General features: G+C 42.6%; 1 protein-coding gene across 13 annotated transcripts in view; it reads right to left on the bottom strand.

The window, feature by feature from the left end:
- SLC4A11 (solute carrier family 4 member 11) overlaps positions 1-18448 on the bottom strand; it is a 232644-nt gene that overhangs the window by 135807 nt on the left and 78389 nt on the right. Inside the window, exons 1-2 of one of the 13 annotated variants that reach the window (XM_043544925.1) lie at positions 17758-17762; positions 17042-17048 (exon numbers count right to left, since the gene is read on the bottom strand). The exons of 11 other annotated variants lie outside the window; for them this stretch is intronic. The gene's annotated coding sequence lies outside the window, so the exon portion shown is untranslated. Of the gene's footprint in view, positions 1-11878; positions 12032-17041; positions 17049-17757; positions 17763-18448 lie in introns of those variants that run through there. One more of the 13 variants, XM_043544923.1, reaches the window with a different exon arrangement.

Raw genomic sequence — 18448 nt, forward strand, 5'->3', positions numbered from 1 at the left:
GTTGGCAAGAGACAAACTTTTGAGCCACACAGGGCTCTTCTTCAGGTCTGGAAAATGTGCTTCCTAGCATCACAGCAAAACGCAAGGTGGAACAGATTGTTTAGCATAAAGTAGTTAGCGCATATTGTAGGAGAGTATTCATGTTCGAGCGGCCTGTTAACACCTCTGCAGTCATAGGACAAAAGAGGGGGTTAGGGCTGGTCTACACGGGCAATTTACAGCGCTGCAACTTTCTGGCCCAGGGGTGTGAAAAAACAGCCCCCTGAGCACTGCAAGTTTCAGCGCTGTAAAGGGCCAGCGTAGACAGTGCCCCAGCGCTGGTAGCTGCGCCCCTCGTGGAGGTGGCTTTTTTAGAGCACTGGGAGAGCTCTCTCCCAGCGCTACCGTGACCACACAAGCCGCGACAGGGCTTTAGCGTTGCCAGTATAGACTAGCCCTTAGTGGGTTACAGATTGTTGTAATAAGCCATCAATTCAGTGTCTCTGTTCAATCCATTACGTTTAGTGTCTAGCAGAGTAAGGAGTTTGTATACTTGATCTGATGAATGAAAGGAGTTCAAAGTCCGTTGCATTCTATATTAAAAGTGCCTCATATCTGCAGCATCCCTCCTGGACTGTGATTTTATCACAACTTAAGTAGCACTGTGATCGCTGCTTGGATGGGAAACAAAAGGGAAAAGCCAGGGCACTACAATAAGCAGCAGTGTTTCATTAGGTGGCACTATTTCCCCTGAGTAAATCATGAACCAATGCTCAAGCATGTTGCCTAGGCCTAGGGGACAGTTATACTGGAAATGCTGTTTTTCAGATGAGTCATAAAACCAAGGTTTTAACCTCATAATTAAAGGTCCAATGGCACATTTTGAAAAAGTTGGGTGTTAACCCTGGAATGTCCTGGCTAAATTCCAACTCTGGTGATTGCCTTCTCATTATGTAAATTGTCCTGCAGTTTCAATTGGGTAAAGTCTTAAAACTATTGCGTAGCAATGAACAGCTATTACAACCCACACAGAAGTGGCTGAACTTATTACTTTGTATCCCAATATGTTTGGAATATGCTTTAGGAGCCTGCGAGATAAACATGTTTACATACGTGTTGATTATAGGCCCAGTCCCGCACGACATATATGCACAGGACTACTCATGTGCTTAAATTTAAGCATGTACATAAATGTTTGCAGAATTAGGGTCCATCTCTTTTCTCTCTCAGCATCCCGGGGGATCAGTACATTTTCAGCATAATCTTATTTTCTAAAAGCATTCTGCATCTAATAAATATTTTAAAAATTCTGTTTAAGATGGTACACAAAGCATAGTCTCTTTTCGTTATATGGAAACCTATGTATATGGATAATTTGTGTCTAGAACCTTAACCGTTGATCACACTTCTTTATACAGTATACGGCAAAGCAATGACTCAGATGGAACAGATCTATCTGCAAGTATTTGCAGGGTGTAAACAGTGAAGAGAGAACAATTATTTAGGGTGGCACAAGAAACCAAGATATGGAAAGGTTTTGACAGAGTATCAGAATAATCTTCAAAGGATAATGATGGCAGCACAATCACTTCAGACGATTAAATCTTGACAATGAAACACTAGCCAGTTATACTGTAGGGAACAATCCCACAATGCCCCTCTCACATCACCCTCTAATACACCAAAGAGCCAGCAGTGTCTTATGGAAAATATTGAACCTGCGACTTAAAACAAATCTGCTCATAGATATTTTCTGTTTTTCCCTTTTACTCTTTGCTACTAAGGGTAAGGCAAGGAGAGTGCATCTGCGTCTCCTGCTTTAATCTCATCTGAAGGTACAAATCTCTATTTGTACATCATAGTCCTACAAGCAGACACCAGTTATGACATAGCTGTGGAAAGACTGATTGCAGGTGCGGATAGACGTAGCAGAAGCAGATGGAATCAGGAAGCAAGAGGTCCCGTTTTAGGCAAATATTTTAAATAATACAGTAACACAATTCAAAGTGTACAGGGAAGTAACTGTATGTAGTGGTGTCGCTCCCAGGATATGAGAGAGACAATGAAGTAATGTGTTTTATGAGACCAACTTCTGTTGGTGAGAGAAAGCTTTCAAGCTTACACAGAGCTCTTCTTCAGGTCTGTAACTGAACGGTTAAGTTCTCCCTTGAAGTGTCCACAGTTTTGTATTAGCTTGTTTGAGATCAGTGGAAACGAACAAGCTCTGTCAGGGGGATTGGTTTAGCACAATAGTTTGCCATGCTTTTCTTGTTGTTGTGTCTTCAAACATTTAAAAGATTTCCATCAAGTCTACTATGTATTAATTCTTAACACTTCCCCCCCCCCAAAAAAGAAGACCAAAATAATAAAATCCACACAGAATCAAGAACAGTGGTCCTTCTTAACCCCCCCATTCCGTCCCTGCTGTTTGCCAATCTTGAGTCTAAAATTTAGGTTATAAATAGGGTGACCAGATGTCCCAATTTTATAGGGACAATCCCAATTTTGGGGGCTTTTTCTTATATAGGCTCCTATTACCCCCCACCCCCGTCCCAATTTTTCACACTTGCTGTCTGGTCACCCAAGTTATAAACTCAGAAGAAAAACCTCATCTGTGTAGCAAGTAGCATACTTATGAATGCTATAAAATGAGAGATTAGATCAGAGACAAAAAAAGAAATACACACAGTGATCCATAAAGAAAAATGGTTTCAAGGACATTAAAAGAAACTACCTTGCCCACTTCAGTTTTACAGACAAGGACTTTGCAAGCAACATACTAAATTCAAGTATTTAGGAAAGACAATATCAATAGGAAAAAAAAAATCTTTTCTTCCTCTAACAGTTAAATGTGTAGATTATTCCAGCTGCTCTAGGAAGAAACAATTGTCTTTGGCTTCTTTGCTCACTAAAGGAAAATACTACCTTCCTCCTATTTATTTGCCAACAAAATCCTACTAATCATGCTTCAATTTTTTGGCAATTTAACTGTGTTTCTTATTTTTCAATCTTTTCATCAGTCAAAAACATCTATAACCAACTCTTCTTGCTCTTTAGAGAGTATCTATTTAAATTAGGATTAATTTAGAAAATGAAGTATCATTTCCTTGCTTTTTAACTTTTTTTTGAAACACTGATTTTATGTACATTCAGTTCACAGCTTGTTATTGCCCTCTAATTAAAAGCTGCAAATGGTAATATCCATTCTGTAGATTTAAAAGATACACATTCAGAAAAACAACCGCCCTTTGACTTCAAGCCATTTCAGTGACTCAGATGTAACGTACAAAGTTTAAAAGAATTTGATGGTTCAATTCCTGGCACTGCCGGTCAGGTAGGAAACTAACTTATGTCACTGTTTAGGATTTTTGGTCTCAAAAACAAAAAACAGAAAAGCCCACAATAAAGATGAATAGGCCAATCCCAGCAGAGAGAGATCAGGACAATAATATCTGTACTTCCTGATTTCTTTTACATTTGCATGTAACAACAATGAAAAGACAAAAATCCATTATGCCATCTTCCATTATTAAATTCCTCGGGGAGATGTGTCCTAGCAATTCCCTTAATAACCAGTTTTAACTTTCTTGTTATCAAGATTAGTAATAAGCTCTCTTGAGCCCCGCAATATTACTAGATTACAAATAAAAACACATTCTCTGGATACTTTGAAAAAAAAATTTCTGCTGCTGGCATCTTCTGAGGCAACAGCTTTCCTCCAACCCAAGCATCTTGTTTGATGTAAAACATAATTCTCTGTCTAATGGATTGCCAGCACGCACCCTTCCATGTTAAAGAAAGCAATGTCCAAAATTTACTGCAGACTTCTTACATCTGCTCAATAAATACTGAAAGTTTTTCCCATAAGTTTTGCTAATGATATATCACGTTTCCTCATTTTTAAAAATGAAAGAATTGCTTTCTTAAGAAGAAATAAGACTCAGGCTACACACAAATTTGAAACAGGATGTCTGCATGCCAAATGTTTAAGTATATATTGATATGTCTTCATTGGTGGCATCTCCAGCCTGCCTGCAATAGAAGATACAGAGTATCCAGATATGTGCTTCTTTTGTACCACAAAAATACCCTTTCAGGTCAATCAAAAGCCATTAAATAACCTTAATTTGCTTCAAGTCATTAAAATTAACGGACGGGAGCACTTGGCTTTGACCAAGGATATGTTTTAATATCAGATCTCCTAGAAAACTCGCTCTTTGCCAAAATGCCTCCAAGATAAAATGGTTGGGTCTCTGATAATTAGATTACTGACTCCCATCATCACAAGCAACTTTAAAAAAGGCCAACCAAGTCAAAACAAAAAGGAACTTCTGCTAAAATATGCAGATTCCTTGAATGTCAGAGCCTTTGTGGTTTCAGAGTAGCAGCCATGTTAGTCTGTATTCGCAAAAAGAAAAGGAGTACTTGTGGCACCTTAGAGACTAACAAATTTATTTGCGCATAAGCTTTCGTGAGCTACAGCTCACTTCATCGGATGCAAGAGCCTTTGTGGTAACCTTGACAAAAGCTTCAACTTTAATTGGAGAACCTTTCAGCCTAAATTTTCAGAAGTTATTATTGATTTGGGGGGAGGTTCTTAAGTTTTTAGCTATTCTGCTTGGCACACCTTAAGAAGGGGCCTCATTTATATATGGAAAATGCACAGTAATTTTTGAAAATACAGGACCATTCACCTTAAAAGCACTAGTCACTTTCTGAAATACACAGCTTCATCAGTAAGACAGCTATTGTAGAATGTATGCTATGCTTGGGGATGGGCAGTCACCCTAGCTGGTTGAGGCTGCTGGGCATGGTGACTGCCTTCCATTCAGGCAAAATGAGGAAACAAATGCCCCTGTGTTTAAGGGTAGCTGTAACTATGGGAAACTACCACTCAAGGACTAGACCTCATGCAAGCCTGGCCAGTGGCTGCACCATGCAATCCCAGGGTTTTTCCAGGGGTCTGATAATAAATACAGCGGGGGCAAAGGACTGATCTCATTTCCAGCTGCATGTGTGGGAGAGATGCAGCAGAAGCACCAGAGAAGATGAGGAAGAGCAGCAGAAAGCCGAGGAGACAGCCAGAACAAGCATTGGGAGCAAGACCCTAAGCAAAAAGCCTAGATAGAGCTTTTAGGGCAGAGTGCTGGATGTAAGAGTTTTGGAACTGTGAACAAAGAAAACGTCTCCTGATTGATTCATACTGTGTTCAAGAAAACAGGACTAATAATTCCTGCTTATTTACCAAAGCTGTGTACACACACATGTACACACACAAAATACTGGACTCTATCAATTTCTCTACCTAAATGGAAACAACCTGCAAGACCCCAAACACTGGCTAACCACCTGGGTCAACATGGTGACAGTACAGTAGCACTGTCTACTTAAGTGCAAGAGAGGCTGGACATGTCTGTAAAACACTATTTTCAGGCTCTTGACCAGCATGAGAGCGCTATCCCATACTGAAAATACTGGCCACAGCCTGCAGTAAGGGAGGTTTAGGTTGGACATTAAGAAAAAACATCCTGTCAGGGTGGTTAAGCACTGGAATAAATTGCCTAGGGAGATTGTGGAATCTCCATCATTGGAGTTTTTAAGAGCAGGTTAGACAAACACCTGTCAGGGATGGTCTAGAATGATAATCCTTAGTCCTACCATAAGTGCAGGGGACTGGACTAGAGGACCTCTTGAGGTCCCTTCTAGTCCTATGACTCTATGATTCATTTTTGCTGATTTCTTGAGTTAGTGACAGTTAATGTCTAAGAAATATTTCAAATTCTACAGTTTACCTTTAAATACTGCGCCACTCGAACTTTCAACCCACCGCTTACGTATCTTATATATTTGACTATATTGTGCATCTAATTTAGATTGTGGACCATTGGTGCAAGGACTACATCCTCTACATTTGTAGACAGGCAACACACTATCAACAATATTATTTGTCTATAATATACAGACACATATTTAGAGATTTGTATATGAATGCATCTCTGTCTCTACGGAGACAGCTACGTACGCACATTCTACAATATCCACAAAAAATTGTCCAAAAATTCACAGGCTACACTTAGGTACAAAGACAAAGTCCTACAAGTCTCACGCTCTACTGTACATAGTTACCTTACAACGAAAAAGGATTGGCAAACAAGTCACACACGCCAGAAACAAACAGTACCATGTTTCAAAATTGAGCAGCTCTCTCATATTACACTTCCTCATTCCTCACAAATTAAGAATTGGGCTTGGTTAGTACTTGGATGGGAGCCCTCCAAGAAACACTCAGATACTACAATAAACGGTGTTAGTCATTCAGAGGTAGGACTCTTCCTATGGGACTGTCTTTTCACCAGCTCCGGGCCCCAGTATTCCAAGCAGGTGCTTGGGGCGGCAGTCAGAAAGGGGCAGCAGAGTTTCCGCGGTGGCGGCAATTCGGCGGCAGCTTCTCCGTTCTGCCGTCCGCAAAAGGTTTTTTTCCACTGCTTGGGAAGGCAAAAACGGTAGAGCCAGCCCTGCTCTTCACTGACACAAAAGAGGTGGTTGTTGTTGTTTTAAACAGTGTTGTTGTTTTAAACACGGGATAGTTACTTCTTGGTAAAAATCACTGGTGACAAGGCACTTTTGTTTACTAAAAGGTCACTAGGCAAGGTCAGCCCTCTACTCCCTGCTGGACCTCACCTCGTCTATCTTGTGGTAAAACTAAACTGCTTTGTCTCCACTGTGTTTTTGCAGCAAGTTATCCTGCACTAAAAGCCACCCCTTTGTCAGCAAAGACAGGGCCCGAGTTAGTATCGAACACCAATATGTTGCTGTGAGAGGGTGATGAGCTGATGGAGGTGCAGTCTTTTTGGAGAGAGATAAAACCGCATTCCTGATCCCTACTGCTCCTCATATACCTTATGGCATTCTTTGAAACAGTAGGGTGTTCGGTACGTTCTATCTACCCAAATTCCTCCTGCAGTTCCAGCTGGATATTCTGGTCTTCATTTTATGTCCTAAACAGTTTGGTGCTGTGCACTATTCATCAGCTGCTATGTTCTGTAAGTACTCAAGTAGGGAAGATGCACTACATTTCTCCTACTAAAATGTATTGATGCAACTCACTGAGTCCATTCAGGCTTCTAGAAAAACCACGTTCCTACTTGGCATGCTCAGAGGCTTAGAGCATGTTAGGATGGTAGTTTCTGCCCCCTCCTCAAATATCACCACATCACCTCATTTGTAACATCACTCCTGTGATAGTAACATGGGACCTACTCGTTAGGTGTTCTATTTCAGAGGTGGCTCATTTCGGTGAGTGATCCGTATGCAGATACAAATAGTGTCTGCCCGTTAACTCTCGAAAGTGTTTTGAGATTACTTTGTGACAAGGTGGAGGGAGAAAAATTGTTCTCGTTAACCTCTGAGGCTAGGACAAGAAGCCATGGGCTTAAACTGCAGCAAGGGAGGTTCCGGTTGGACATTAGGAAAAACTTCCTGTCAGGGTGATTAAGCACTGGAAGAAATTGCCTTGGGAGGTCGTGGAATCGCATCATTAGAAATTTTTAAGAGCAGGTTAAAAAAATATATATCTGCCAGGGAGGGTTTAGATCATACTTAACCCTGTAATGTAGACCTGCCCTAAGTCAACATAAATTACGCAACTCCAGCTTTGTGAAGAATGTAGGTGGAGTGGACATAGCTTACATTGACTTATTGCGATGTCTACACTGCGCTGGGTCGACAGGAGACTCCATCGACTTACCTCACACCTCTCGTTCCGGTGGAGTACCGGAGTCAACGGGAGAGCGATCTGTGGTCAATTTAGCAGGTCTTCACTAGACCCGCTAAATCAACCCCTGATGGATCGATCACCGCAGCATCGACCCCCTGTAAGCGTAGACATACCCTTAGTCTTGTCTCAAGGGCAAGGGACTGGACTAGATGGCCTCTCAAGGTCCTTTCCAGTCCTACAATTCTATGAAAGAGTTGCACAGTGAGATTTATATGCAAGGTACTATAGGCATCTTTTACCAATTAAGCGACAGCCAAAGCATGGACCAAAAAGAACTTTGGTTTTAGAATAGCCCAATTCAATGTGACAAGTAATTAGAGCGTTTGATCCTTCTGTGAATCATAGATGTGTTTGGATGTACGTGCATCTTTCATTTGCCTCTAAATCAACAGCCTCTTGGAACCACAGGCTGCCAGGTACAAGTTAGGGCACTCCTTAGGCTCTTTTAACTTACACCTAGGGCCAGCACAGCTCCCTTCCCTAGAACGAAGGACATGCAAAGGTTGGGGGCGGGGGGCAGAATGGAAAGCCACCTTAGCCCTCCTTCCATGAATCCTGTCCAGAGCAGTGTTCACCTATACCCAGGGGCAACGGAAGCTCCCTAAAAGTGAGGGGGCCACTGGCTCCCGAACCATGACCACGCCCCCGCCACGCCCCGCCCTTCTCACTCCCTTCACCCTCATGGCTGGTAAAAGGTGATGGGGCCATGGCAGGAACTGGGCCTATCGTGTTAAATGTGTTTGTTACTGAAAACCAAACAGACATTTCAATACATCTTGGGCACTTTTAAATCGAATACCCGTGCAGCCATATCTACATACATTTATTATGTTCTCTAGCCTTTTCCCAAGGGGGGTTCCCCTCTTTATGTAAAATGCTCCTCACCGTTCTTAACAATGGGCTCCAATCCCATAACGAACCCACCCAATACAGAATGCACCTACTTCCAGCATTTGCAGGAGTGACCTCGGTCACCTAGAACTAGAAAGATTTAAACTGGTTTGTCAGTCAGTCTCAGAATAATCCACTCCCATTTCACAGGCTTCCCCAGAAAGTGCACTGCAAAAGCAGCTACAGTTTTCAAGAGCACATGGCAGGCAACCAGGGCCCGATACCCACCCACCACCATAATCACCATGTCCCATAGTTACATCCTTGACCTAAAGTCTACCACATGAATATTGGGGTGAGGGGGGGCAGGGAATGAATGTATTTTTACAGCCTATCGGACATTCACCTATTAGGCTGGGGATTCTATTCCAAGAGTATGTTCAATGCTCTTTTTAAAATCCCCCATTTCAACTGCAAGAAGAAAAGGCTGTTAAATCTTATCGATCGTGGACATCCTTCTGGTAAGTGTGAAAACCCAACCCACAAGAAAGTGAGTGAGTGAGTGTGTGTGTGGCGCAAGGGAGATTTAATTTTCACAACTGCTGGCTGTGAAGAGAGAAAACATCCTATTGAAATAATGCAGCAGGCAATCCCCTCATAACTGCACAATCACAAGCAAACATACACCCACACACAAACACAGGGATCAGCCTGGTCTGGTATCAAAGCGTTTTCCTTACTGTTCCTTCTTGTGGTTTTTGGCGGGAGTTTTTGGAGCTTGCTGGACTGCACCCTTAGTAGTAATAAAACCACTTTAAAAAGGTCACTGTCTGGAGTAATAACAAAGCAAAAAGGCTGTGTTGATACATTTTCTCCAAAAAGCACCAGACTGCCCAAGCGGAATCACCACGGTAGCCCACCGGACAGCTCAACACGCAAGGGTGCCTCCCAGAGGTAATTACAAAACAACTTCCTTTTCAGAATCCGAGATCCGTGCAGCTGCTTAATTAGCAGAATACAATCTACTCTTTCCCTTTTTTAAAAAAAAAAGGGAATTCATTCTCTTGGCCAGCATTCCTATAGAGGTGTCACATAGGAGTGACAGCTCCTACCATAGCAAGAGGAACTATGGCACTGCCGCACTTCCTGCGCTTCTTACAACAGTTACTGTCCAGCACAACTGCGTGGGTTTACGCACAATCGGCGCTTTTATGAGGTGATCAGGAAAAAGAAGAGGAGCCAGGGAACAATGACCACTCAGGATTTGGCTGAGACACAGATAAAAGCTTTGGGCCATTTACTGTTCTCGGAACGAAAGGAAAAGAAAGTGCTGCTGTCTAGTACAATTTCGTTCAATCCTCAAAACATAGTCACGGTGTCCTGGGATCTGTGGCTTGAATTCCAGACATAATGCTACATTTGTAGGGTGGGAAAAACCCAGTCATCAGAGATACAGCCATCTGACAAGACCCAAACACTATCCAAGTTAAGGCTCTTCACTTCAGGTGGAATTTTCAACAGCACTTAAGTGACTTAGGAGCACAGGTGCCATTGAAAGTCCCTCTTTCATCCAGTGACTGTACTTACAGAGGCCTATCAATCGCGTAATGGTATTTTAACTTTGTTCGGAAAAAACTGACTTTGTTTGGGGATTTGGGGTCCTTCAAGCATAATATCCGACTTCTGGCAGTATTGTGTACAATTTTGTTATGGCATGCTGTCATTTTACCAACGGGCCTTTTTTCATATTAGGGACCACCATGTGCAGAGTGCACTATTGTTACTATGCAGGACCCAATGCAAGTGCTTACCAGCTCCAAACAATCCGGTAAAAGGCAAGTCTCAATAGAGAAAGTCTCAGTGAAGTCATTCATTTTGTGTAACTCTCCTATTGTGGTTATGAGTATTGTGAAAACAGTGGTGCAAGACAGCTAAAACTGTTCTCTGATTTAGTTTAAAATAAAATATGGGCCTTAAAGTCCTCATCTTGGACTCACAGAATAGAACAGTTTGTAAAACTACAGTCACCCAGGGTCCTATGATTTTTGGTGTGTGTTTGAGTCCATATAATGTGTTACTGAGAAATATTCATTCTTAAAATAAAAACCTTTTTTAATTAAAACAAAAAGCCAAAACAAAAAAGGGAGAAGAGCACCAAAAGGCGTTTCCATCTTCAACTGTGGCTGGACAAATTTTATTATAAAACTTACATTCTGCAAACCAAAAAAGCCATCTGGTCTGAACCTGTGGCCAACTATATAATTCACACTGAACTCAAAGTGACCAGTCTGTAGACCCACATAAAACAAGTTTTATTACGGAAACACTGAAAAGGATCAAAACTAGAGCAGCATTGCCGAGTGCCGACAGAATTACCTCACGAGCTGACCAAAGTACCTTCAGCCCTGCTTCAGAACAAAAAAAAAAGACTTATAAATACAGCATGTGGAAAGGCAGAATTTTTCCTTACCCATAAAAGTGAAAGCAGCCTATGGAAGCAAACAAGACAGCCTCAGCACGTTCAAAAAACTACATAAACCAGAGAAATGGGAAAAATTTATAGTAAGAAACCAACTAGGCAGGCTAACAAACAAAACCACACTACACATAGATGGAATTTCAACATCCTGACATACCATGAACCTCCATGAAGCAACAGCAAAAAAAACCAACAAAAATATAGTGGAAAGAGGAGGCAGCCTGATATTCAGGTAAAAGAATGTCGTTAGACTAACAATATACATTTCTGGAATGTTATTTAACATGACAGATTTATTTAAGTTCATCAAAATCGGTTACACGGCCACTGTAGCAGGGACTTTCTACCAGCATCTTAGACAGATATAGATATATTAATACTTTCATTCATTCATTTTCTATATATTCATTCTTTTTACACTTCACAATATGTAAAGCCTAGGACAGATTGTTACAATGTTTTAGCATTATGAGTTTTTTTAAAAAACAAAACCTTTCTCCTTGCTGGTATGTCCCCATGCAATTTCTGTAACTGTTTTCTGGATACATACAGTAAACTGATGTCTAATTAGATTTAAAAAAAAGGCATTCTGCATCCCTAAACACACAGGCATCTAGCACATGAGAAACAAGCAATAGATTTCATTACCAAGCAGCAAAACCCATGGAAACACAACAAGTATTGCCTTTCTTTGGTCGATTAAATAATTAAAGAGCTGACAGATTACTTGATTTCTAAATTTCCTGGTTAAATCCATCACCCAGCAACAACAGCGCCTCTATGCAGGCTATGATTTTTTTAGACTAACTTACCTGCACTACTTCTTTAACAAAAGATGCTGCTAAATTGCAAACAGCTTTAGCTTGTTTGTTGCTTTCCCTAAAGCTTTCAATAAGCCTGAACACTTGTTTTCTAACGCCACTTATGTTCAGGTGGCACGAGAGGCAATGGCTTGTGGTTGCGCAGTGGCTCCAATATTAATGAATCCAGTGCATCTTTCTCCCTCACTTCCAATTGGAGAGTGGCAAATGGGTGGAGTGAGAGCATGCCCCATTAGATTCCAGAGGTATATACTCCAACTCTGCTTTCAGAGAGATCACTGTTTGCAGAAGTAAAACAACTAGGGAATGAAGATACTGGAGATCCAGTAAGCTAATTAATTCAAAGCAATCGACATTCCACGGCAGGTTCAGCTATCCTAAACTTGGAATCTCTCTCCTGCAGCCACCGAGGTTTACTGTCTCTCAGAGCTATTTGCCTCCGGTACAGAGGAGGAAAAATAGAACAATTCAATTAAAGTGACCCTGCACTTCCGAGCTAATGCTTTTTGCTGGATACCGTATTGAGAAAGCTAGCACTCCTCCTTAAGAAACCTGGTAGCATTCAGGCACCGACTCAAGTGGGGAGTTACTGTACCTTACAGAAAGAAAAGGAGAACTTGTGGCACCTTAGAGACTAACAAATTTATTGGACCATAAGCTTTCGTGAGCTACAGACAGAAGGACAGACAGAATTACAAAGATGACAATAAAAGGTTGTGAAGATGTAGCAAGAGGAGGAAAAACTGCTGCCAAAAGATAGATCTAGCAGAGATCTCTTAAAGACACAGCCACTGTAGTCTGACAACGTGTTCTTTGCCTGATGTTTTGTAACCTACAGTATTATAGTAAATTGCTACATAGAAAGCAATACATACAGTTATGTGTATACACAAACTCAGAAACAAATCAGAATCTCCTGGATGCAGAGAGGCTATTGACAGTACACAGGGGGTTAATGGACAGATAAAGTACAGTAAAGAGAGAGTTTTGTGATGTCCATTAGGAAATGCCCTATGATGACCAAATTAATTTCATATAGTCAAAGGCTATGTTTACCACTGAGAGAGAATTTTGAAGAAATACTTAATTTAGATTTGTTTCTAGCTCATGTTAAATTATTTTAGCCGATGCTCAGATAAAACAAAGGGGCCCCATACGCTCAACTAGAGTATTTAGTATTTGTAAAAAGAAAAGGAGGACTAGTGGCACCTTAGAGACTAACCAATTTATTTGAGCATAAGCTTTCGTGAGCTACAGCTCACTTCATCGGACGTTTTAGTATTTGTGTCTCAACGGAAGTCTGAGTTTGTTAGAGATTGCACTCTAGGACCAGATCCACCAGAACTACAAAGGATCTACTGTAGAGAGACAGGAGGAGAATACACATCTTCTCTATTCAGGCTTGCTTTTGCACCAGCAGTTTACTTAAAGGCAGCCGCACTTCTGAAATCAACTCCAGGTTCAAGTGAAAGCCACGCACCCCAGCAACCCACATGCAAGTCCCTCCTGTACAGGTATTTCCTATGCACTATACCCATGTAAATGAACAAATGCCTTTTTTGTTTTGTCTTCTTTATAAAAACAAAACCAAAAAAACCCTCCTTAGTTGTTTTCCCTTTCAGGATCCCAGATCACCACATCTTCTCCATTTCTGTGTATTAGGTCAGCTTTTTGGGGCTCTCTTGTTTAACCCTGAGCACGTTGTGTCATCACGAAATAAGATGTGCTCAAAATAGAAGCAGAGGCTATTGTCTATAAGATAAATTTTGATAAACCTGTGTTTTTAAAAGTGAATAGGCAATAAACAATTAAGGATTTAATTATGGTAGTGACACTATCTTTAATGGTCCGTTTAAATTTGCCCTCCGTCTCACACATTCGTGGTTGAATTTAGTCTCCAGATTTGCTAGCTGAATTTTCCAGGGTATGCAAATTTACAAGTTTTAGCCCCGAAATATCTTATAAAAGCTTCCTCTTTGCCGTTTTTCCTGTTTTCCTCACATTTATTAGGGTTCCTCCACTTAAATAGCCACAGGCTGCCACACTAAGGTCTTCTGATAAAATCTGGGACAGAAGACCATTTTGAACTTCTAAAATGAAATAATGACTTGAGTTTTACCAAATACTAATTGAGCTTGGCCAAGATTAACCAACAGTACTGCCCAGATCTATCAGGTATTTCTCGTTTCCAACACTGCCAGCCTGATATTTCAGCTTCACACACAAACATACAGATGGTCTATAATTTTTTGCCCTTTTTTTGGCTGAGATTTTGTTTTCACAAACTGGTTCCGACTCCCAGATTCCCCTGCTGCATTCTACTGAGCCAGGCTCAGTAGCCGGAGTATGGCAGGGGACTCTGAAGGTGCTGTGGGAACAGCTGGAGATAGCAAGGCCAAGGAAGGATTAAATGGTTTGGCAGGGATGCACGAGGGGCTGAGGGAGACAGACGAGGTTTGAACGCAAAAGATGGAGGGGAGAGCAGAGGCCTGGGAACCGCCGTGGTTCTCTGCTACACCCGAAGAGCAGCTCAGTCAGGAGCCATCCAAGGGCTAGTGCTTGGTGCAGGAATGCTCTGCTCCCCAGAGCAATAGCCAGCAGTACGGGGGAACTTTCAAGTACCAATCCCTCAGACCAGACATGACGCCGTCTTGGGGCATCCAGGATTGAGAGTCATCATGTTACCCCCCTGCCTCAGAAAGAGAGTGACTTGTGGTGCCAAACAGGGTATCAAGCTCCCTGACACGCCCAGGCTGTTCGCCACCTACACAATCTCCTCAGGGCTCTGGCTAGCCCCTTCTTTGCCTTGCAAGTTAACACCTGGTTACAGGCTTTAAAACATAATTCCAGTAGGTCTACATATCTTTTAAAAATATCATCAGTATGTACATTTCTCAAAGATATCAATGACCAGCATGATACAAGTTTTCATTTGATACCTTGCAAGACACCACCAACTGATAAATACAATGAAAATGGCATTAGGTGCAGTGAGTTTGTTCAGCCTGTTAGGAGTTACTCATGCAGAATAGCGAGCCCTTTGCCAGCTGGCACCGATGTGTGCCACAGCAAAATCACTGGGCTTCCCCACAACCCAGGCCACTTATACAGTCCCCCTCCACTCCCCAACCCAAAAACCTCTCCTCCCAGTCCCCCAGCCCTGTCAAAACACCACCCAGGTAGCTCTCTATGAAAATGCATGAGCATGTAACCAATAAACATGGTCAAGAGAGTTAAGACTGAACTCCTGCCTGGCTGTTCAGGAAGAGGGTAGAGAGATATGGAGGGGGGTTAGTTCAGGTTAAGAAGGGAAACTGAAGAACGGAGTGTAGGGTCTGGAATAAACTGATGGAGTGTGGAATACTTGCTTCTGGTTTGTATTGGTAGGATATGCAATCTAGCAACCTTTAGCTGTCAGTTAAAGCTTTCTGGAGGGGAATAATATAAAACCAAACAAAAAACATCCTGCATGCCAATACACAACACGGTGAAGTATCTGGAAATGCTGCTTTTCTAGCCTACATTTAAACACCATGCAAATGCAAAGAGACAGCACAGGAAAACCTCAGTTCTAGCTCTGCATCAGGCTGATAAGCCCGGTTAATATATTCAAGAGTTAGCAGTACTACGGTAGTTTTCAGGAATATCTCAAGGCGTATGGTTGTTGTGTACAATAAGCATAAAACAGTCCCTAAAAAAAACCCATCCATCTATTCCCACTGGAATGGTCTGCGCACATGTTTGTTGTGTTATACGTGCATATTAAACCCTGGGGCTCAATTAACCTCAAGGAGGGGTAGGGAATGAGAGAGACGAGTGCAGCATCTGGGATAGCAGAGATCATAAAGGGAAGACCAGGAATAAATATGCAACCCTTAAAATGGAACTACTTGCAGAGTATGGCACTCTTACAACATGACACCACTACATCTTTGCTCCTCCCAACACGCTGGCGGGGGGGGATCTGACCAAAAGGGTCCAGGGCGGAGAAGAGAAAACCTCCAGTCGTACTGCAGTTGTCCCCAGCCACGCCGGAGTACAAGCAGCCAGACTACAGCTGCTTCTCAAGGATGGGAGAGGAGACTCCCTCTCTCCCACCTCCCCCATGCATATACAGTGGGGATAACGTGGCAGCTCACAATCCAAACAATACTCTTTGTGTCTGTACCAACAGCGATTGTTTAACTACCATCTCCTGTCACTCCTCCCTCAGCCTGCCACCCCTTATTAAGAGTCAAGCTGCAAGTCCCCAAGCCGCACCTCTGCGCATCTCCCCCTCCGGGTCCCCGGATCCACAGACCCTGCTCCGAACCCTGTCCCTCCCCATTTCAACACCGATTCCTACCGCACGGCGATCTGTACCCGCCCCACCACCAGCCTCTGGCTCAGTCCAAAATGGAGTCGGTCGGTCAATTTACATTTCTGAATGTTAACACGATGCATCCAACGAAGCGGGTATTCACCCCCAAAAGCTTATGCTCCAATACGTCTGTTAGTCTATAAGGTGCCACAGGACTCTTTGCCACTTTAACATGATTTTAATTATTCCTCAATATACACGTTTAAAAGAAGCAGCCAGAGTGTGACCCAGGGGTGACAGGGTAAAGACAGACAACAAAAGGGTGGGAGGGGAGTCACGCAAAATAGCCTTCCTGCCACTTTCACGCAGGGGTGCATCTCGCCACCCAGGCTGAATACAGGACAGGGGCTACCTACTAGATAGACTGGTTCCAAAAGATACTAAGGGATGGATTGCCCCAGCTCTGGGGGCGGGGGCACAAAACATCCGTCCCGAACTTACAGAGTCTTCTGAGTTGTGAGCAACACAGTCCTTCTGTGGAAGAAGCAGATGGTCAGTATCCCCCCTCTCCAGTTCCTCGCTGCTCCTTGGCCTGGTCCAGAGAGCTTCCTGGCCCTGTTTCTTCCCTGGCTTCAAGAGGAACGGAAGTGAGAGAGGACATCCTTGTAATCCCCAGGCATCCTTCTCAGCCTTCTACTGCCTCATTTTATAGCCCTGCGTTAACGGTCCCAAACCTTCTCTTTGTTAAACTAAGTAGATTGAGCTCCGTGAGACTATCACTGGAAGGCAGGTTTTCTAATCCTTTAATCAATCATGCTCACTGCTCTTCTCTAAATCGTCCCCGATCTATCAACCTCCTTCCTGAATTGCAGGCACCAGAACTGGTGACAGAGTAAACAGTCCTAACGCACCATTGTCAAATACAGAAGGAACCTCCCTATTTTTACTCAGTATGCAGGGTCTCTTTATAAACACATTTTCTGATTTCTCTCCCGTGCCCCCAAGTCCCTCTGAAAGATTCGACAGTGGGATGATATGGGATGTGTGAAAATCTGCAGGATACAACAGCCGACTACCTTAGGGACAGTCGGTGCAATGTAGAGAGAGGAGTAATTTTTAAAATCAGGTTACAATGGAAAGCAAGTTTCAGCTCGGAGGGAGCCAACTCCACTCCATGACAAAACATTGTACTACTTATTCACCCTGCTGCCATTGGCATCTTCTGTAACCTTCTCGAAGTTGGATTCCATACCCATGCTGTGAGCCAGCCAGCCAAGGCTCTCTCGAATTTACCCCAGGCCAATCTCTGCCACAGTAAGACACATCACACCAGAGCACGGCTAGGAACCACGGCTAGGCAAGTTATTTACTGTAAAAAAAAAACAAAGTTCCTTAAAGTGGGATGCCTACTTGACAGTTGCTTGTGTAACGTGGATACTTCTTATTAAACGTATCTGTCCATATCTAAGCAAAAGTTTTCCCATGTACTTGAATGGCTAAAGTCAGCTTTCAGTGTTTTTTGCCTTAAAAACAAAATCAAAAACCATTAGCTCTGAAGAGCCAGCCTCACTATGGGAGAGGGAACTGGATTCCAATCCCTTTTAAGTAAGTAAACAATTCTGTGGACAGGACACAAGATTAGTTACACCTGGACTAACCCCACTGAAGGTAATAGGTTTGCACAGGTGGCACTCAGCTTAATTTGATGACAATGGGGTTGCACTGGTGTTTGTCAGTACAGCCGTTGTTTGCAGGATCTCTGTTACAGATGATAATGATGATGAGAAAGGAGGAAAGAATACAGCTGGACTCCCAGAATCCAGGGTGAGGTTACAGGGCTGGAAGCTAGAAAAAGACATTGTTCTAGCTGTAGATCGAGTAGAGTTGACAGATACGGAACCCCACAGTGCCATGGTTACAGTTCCTGTTCACAGGGCAGGAATATTTTAACAAAACAGACTCGCTTCCAACAAAAAAAACTATTCTGCTGTAAATTGAAAACCTGCCCTCTGCTAAATCTTCACCACCCGCTGCAATAGCTCTCAGCACAGAGCATCTGCTTTTCAAATACAGGCAGTACATAGGAACATAAGAACGGCCTCACTGGGTCAGACCAATGGCCCGTATAGCCCAGTATCCGGTCTTCCAACAGTGGCAGATGACAGATGCAGAAGATTTTTGCAAGCCTAAATGCATATTAGCATTAGTATAGTAGTCAAATCAACAGTACTCCCATCTAGCACTTTTCATCCTTAGATCAC

This window comes from Chelonia mydas, chromosome 4 (genome assembly GCF_015237465.2).
Source record: "Chelonia mydas isolate rCheMyd1 chromosome 4, rCheMyd1.pri.v2, whole genome shotgun sequence".
Classification (NCBI taxonomy): Eukaryota; Metazoa; Chordata; order Testudines; family Cheloniidae; genus Chelonia; species Chelonia mydas.